Genomic DNA, 6,113 nt, shown 5'->3' with positions numbered 1-6,113 from the left:
GAGCGTGTGTGGTTAACCATCTCACTAATAGTGACTATAAAGAGTAATAATGGGCATCTTGAAAATTATCATTTATTAATGGAGCGTGTGTGGTTAACTAGCAAATTAATATGAGATGGTAAATGACATCGAGACTGCCAAGCATATTTGCATGGTTATTCATATCTAGTTTGTGATCCTCGGTATCCCAGTCAAAAATAGTAGAGCATAATCTGAGATTAAACATGTCATTGATAGATTCAATGAATCTCAAAAGATCTAAGAATTTCATAGCTCGAAATTGGTAAATTGCTTTTACCTACCTTTATAAATTCACAATTAGATTACGACATCCCTCTTCTTAGTTGTGAATTGTTATTTTGGATCCTAACCTTAATTAATTAGTATGGGTTAAAATATTAAGGATTATTGTCATCTAACTAAAACCATTTAGTTTTTTGTATAGATGTCTACTCCTGGTGATGCTTTTGCTTCCTCGTCGTCTACCTACCACTCGAGTTTCTCCTTACTCTCTATTGTGACCAAGGTGACCTTTGATGACACAAACTACAATGATTGGATGTGTAACATCAAGATGCCTCTTCGATTTGAGGGAAAAGAATATGTCCTTGAAGAAACACTCGTTGAAATCAATGAAATCAAAGCTACTCCAGAACAACTATCCTCCTACATGAAACACTACTATGATGCAACAAAAGTTGTTTGCATCATGGTCACTACAATGGCTTCTGAGTTGCAAAGGTTCTATAAGGACTATTAGCCCTATGAGATGACCAATGACCTTGTGTAAAAGTACCACAAGAGAGCTTATCAAGAAACATATGAAGTGGTCAAGTCCCTCATGGCTCACAAGATGAAAATGGGAGAGTTTGTGTGCAACCACGTACAGAGAAAGCAAAGATACATGGAACGCCTTATTAGCCTCAATGTTCATTTTAACGAGGAGTTATACATTGACATGGTCTTGGACTCCTTTCCAAGTTTTTATGATCAGATCATATTGGTTTATCATTTGAAAAACACAGAAACCACATTGTCCCAACTCCACAACTTGCTACAAACTGCTGAGTCGGGAATGAAGGGAAAAAATCCAACCCCCTTGCACTAATGTTCTTGTTCTCGCCATTGGTAAAGGCAAAGGGAAGAAGAGGAAGGCTGCTCCCAAAGCTAACTAGAAGAATAATGCCCAAGTTGGGTCGTCTAGAAATAGCCTAAAGGTAAGGTCCAACTCAGACATTCCAGCCGTTAGTGACCCCAAAGAGGCCACTTTTTACTATTGTAATGACAATGGCCATTGGAAGAGGAGCTACCCCAAATACCTGTAAGACATCAAGGATGGCAACGTGAATCCATCGTCATCAGGTTTATACACTATTCAAACTAATAACTCACAATCTACTCGTTCTTGGTTTCTTGATACAAGATGTGGTTTTCACATTTGTTTTAAATTTCAGGGGCTAAAAGAAAGTGAAGAGGTGGACCATTAGAGGATGAATCTAATCATGGGAAATAGCCGATCTTCTGCTATTACCATGATTGGGACGTATCATCTTGTGCTTAGTAGTGAAGTTAGTTTAGATTTGATAGATTGTTGCTATTTGTTATAAATGACGCAAAACATTATTTCATTTCATGCATTGTTTAGAAAAGGTTTTCGTTATTCATTTAATGATTTGGCTGGTTCAATTTTGGTTTATATAAATGATGTTTTTATATTTGAAGATTTACATTGTAATGGTGTGTATGAAACTGTGACTTATGTTGATATCTTAGAAAATAGTGTATTTCACATTGATTCGTCGAATGGTTTAGACAAGGCATGCTTGTGGCATTGTCGTCTTGGGCACATTAACAAGAAACGCATTGCCCAACTCCATAAGGATGGATTCTTCAAATCATTTGACATAAGGCCAAATGATGAATGTGAATCTTGTCTTTTGAGCAAGATGACAAAATCACTTTTCACTGAATCTTGTGAAATAGGTGAAGGTTTGTTGGACCTCATACACATAGATGTGTGTGGACCCTTCAGATCCACCACAAGAGATGCTAATCAATTTTATGTAACATTTACAAATGATTACAAGTTATATCTACTTGGTCAAACATAAATCAAAAACCTTTGAAAAGTTCAAAGAGTTTAAACATGAAGTTGAGAATCAATTAGGCGGGAAAATAAAGATGTTCTAATATGATAGAGGAGGATAGTATCTTAGTATTAAGTTCCACGACTATCTTAAGGAATGTGGAATAATTTCACAAATGACTCCTCCTAGAACACCACAACTTAATGGTGTGGCTGAGAGGCACAATCGAACCTTGTTGGATATGGTTCATTCCATGATGATTCGAACCACTCTTCCCTTTTCCTTCATGGGGTATGCCTTGGATACAGCCGCCCATATCCTCAATCTTGTCCCTACTAAAAAGGTTACCAAAACACCTCACGAGATGTGGATACGGAAATTTCCCTCATTAGCACACATCAAAGTTTGGGGTTATGAAGCTTTCGTTATACGAGAGACTCATGACAAGCTAGAAACCAGAAGTGAGAGATGTGTTTTCATTGGCTACCTACAAAAGTCTTTTGGATACTTGTTCTACAGACCTAGTGAAAATGTGTTCTTTGTAGCATGAAGAGGAGTCTTTCGCAAGAGAGAGCACATATGCAAAGAGGACAGTGGGAGCACAATTGACCTTGAAAAGATTCAAGAGTCAACCAATCAAGAACCTTAGAAGACAGTAGCACTCAACCAAAAGAAGAAATTCCAGTTGATCCAGATGACAATTCATTACCTCTTCGTTGTTCCAGTAGAGTTAGCATGCCACCAACATTATATGCTTTCCATATAATGTCAGATAGTGCTACGTTTATCAGTGATCAAACACTGGTAAATTTGGATGAACCAGCTAACTACAAGGAAGAAATGGCAGGCCCTGAGGCTTCAAAGTGGAAAGAGACAATGGTCAGTGAGATCAAGTCCATGTATGACAACCAAGTTAAGAATTTGTTTGATCGAGAACCTGGTCGAAAGACAGTTGTTTTCAAATGAATCTTCATGAAGAAGACCGACATGGATGGAAATGTGCACAAATTCAAGGCACGACTACTTGCGAAGGGCTTTACTCAAACCCCATGGATTAAATATGATGAGACCTTCTCACCATTAGCTAAGAAAAAATCTATTAGGATAATGCTCACCATATCTTCCTTTCATGATTATAAAATTTGGTAGATGGATGTCAAAACTGCTTTCCTTAATGGGAATTTGGTTGAAGATGTTTACATGAGTCAGCCATAGGGTTTTGTTGATGAAAAGTTTCCCAATAGAGTGTGTAAGCTTCAGAAATACATTTATGGATTGAAACAAGGATCTCGCAGCTAGAATCTTTGTTTCCATGAGAAAGTCAAAGAATTTGGTTTCTCTAGGAGTGAAGATGAGTCTTGTGTGTATGTCAAAGCTAGTGGGAGTATAGTAAATTTTTCTAGTATTGTATGTTGATGACATATTACTAATGGGAAACGACATTCCAACCTTGCAAGAAGTGAAATCTTGGCTTGAAAAGTGATTCATTATGAAGGATCTAGGAGAGGCTTCCTATATACTCGGGATAAGAATTTTGAGAGATAGAAAGAAATGACTTATTGGTCTTAGGCAAATTACTTACCTTGACAAGTTACTAAAACGGTTTAGTATGGAAAATTCCAAGAAATGAGAGCTACCGATTCAGAGCAATGCCAAATTGAGTAACAATCAAATCCCCATTATGGATGAAGAGATAGCTGATATGAGTCGAGTCGCTTATGCTTCGGTTGTAGGATCGATCATGTACGATATGACATGTACTCTTGCTGATGTTTCCTTTGCTTTAAGCATGGTCAGTCGCTATCAAGAAAGTCTTGGCAAAGAACTCACTGGACAGCAGTAAAGAACATTCTCAAGTATCTGCGAAGGACAAAGGACATGATTCTAGACTTTGGAGGCATTGATACGTTAAGAGCGACTGGTTATAGTGACACTAGCTTTCAAAATGACAGAGACAACTTCGTTCTCTATCTGGCTGGGTGTTCACATTAAATGGTGGAGAAGTTACTTGGCAAAGTTCCAAGCAATACACGGTGGCGGATTCTACTTGTGAATCAAAGTACATAGCGGCAAGTGAAGCATCAAAGGAAGCGGCTTGGCTAAAAACATTTATTGGAGATCTTGGAGTAATTCCAACCATTCAGGAGCCTATGGAGCTTTTATGTGATAATGAAGGAGTGGTTGCTTTGACCAAAGAACCGAGAGATCATGGTAAAATAAGACATATCGACAGAAAGTATTATTATATCAGACATATATTTGAAGAAGGTCATCTCATAGTGAAAAGTGTTTCATCAGAAGAGAATCCAGTAGATCCTCTCATAAAGGTCCAAGTAGGATTAAACATAATCAGTATGCTAGGAGCATTGATTTGAGAGATGATATTAGTTTTAGTAGTTAAATGATTAGTTTGAAACTTGTAACAAAATAAATGTTATTGTCTTTTAGTGATTAAATAATAGAGATTATTTATGAGTTTGTTTATTGCCTTTGTCAATTATTTATTCTTGTGTTTCGTTTTGCATGTTTTACTTACCGAATAGTTTAATTATTCAAATTCCACAGTCACTCACACTTTGGGAAGTAAGTAGTGAATTAAGACTATCATGAATTGGTTTGTATATTTTCTAAGGAGGTTAGACATACCAATGGTATTCCTACAACATTCATGGGTACTTAGAAATGGAGATTTAAGTATTGGATAAACCCACGCTCAGAGAATTGCTTCATGGAGTATATCATGAGTAATTTTAAGACGATAATATCGTATATTCTTGAAACAGAGATATATGAGTTGGAATTTACAACTCGATTGTGCATTGGTGTTGCGTAAACGCATCAGTAACATGATGTTATAAAATGCAGTATCATGTATGATTTGGTAAGTAAAGGATACAATCATATAAGTCAAAGTTTATTCATTTCTTTTTCTCTAATGGGAAAAGCGATATCTTTTGGTCCCTCGATGATTTGGTGTTGACTTATAGTGCTGGGCCTAGCCAGGACTTAATTGATGTGCTCAATTTGAAGTCTTCTGTCGTCATCACAAATCAGGAAATCGGGAAACAAAATTTAGACAATGAGATTGATTCTAATCCATGTTTCATGTATGTATGATATCTCGTAGAACGGAGGAATATTGGATCACTTATCTTAGGACAGATCTCTGTTTAGATTAGAGTTCAGCAATTGCTATGGAAGCACTCTTTGCTGTCTAATATAGAATTATACTGGTGTTTTGGTCAAAATTGATCAAGTAAATCAAGTATGAAATGATGATCAAAGTGACACAAGCAAGTTACAAGAAAAGCCCTTGATCCTTGATAGGATATCCAGCATAAAACCTTGGGAGGTGATAATTATCACTTGTCTCGATGTTTTATTTGATATCAAAAGTCAATTTACAGAGATGAATGTGTAAATGTAAGTATAGGTATCGTAGATGAGCTAAATGTGTATGTAGTGTGCTAGTTACATGTGTTATTTATAGTCTAATGCTAATAACAAGAAGTTCGATAATTTTGGGATCCTCCGGAATCAACATATGAATGTTATTTGACTTGGTATTCCGTGTCTTTTGCCTGGTTGAGATGACTGTCCATTGAGAATGGGTCTCGTGTTGACTCGTCCTGCACATGTGAGAAAAATAAAGAGAATATAATCGTTACAAATTTTAGAAATATTAGTGGTAATAGTCAGGGTACCGGGATATGTTTAAGGATCCTGAGGCTTCAGAAGTATTTTAGGATCCTGAATATGATTCAAGGATCCTGCCTCTAACAATTGCCCCCAAATTATACTTGTGAAATATCAAGGTTAGTTTTCCCGTATTTAAAGGTATAATTTAAAAATAATAAATGAAAGAGATAAAAAAATTTGAATTTTAAACCCCAACGGATAGAATTTATCCGTTCTATAACCATCATTAGTTGGTTAAATCCATCTCCCTCTTCTCTGTTACCAGCATAAATAGAGGCGATTGACTGGATCTATTCTTCCTCACGTCTTTTAGCTTTCATCCAAGGG

Source organism: Lactuca virosa, chromosome 5 (genome assembly GCF_052849685.1).
Source record: "Lactuca virosa cultivar CGN04683 chromosome 5, Lactuca_virosa_CGN04683_v6, whole genome shotgun sequence".
Taxonomy (NCBI): Eukaryota; Viridiplantae; Streptophyta; class Magnoliopsida; order Asterales; family Asteraceae; genus Lactuca; species Lactuca virosa.
Note: the sequence above shows the minus strand (reverse complement) of the source record.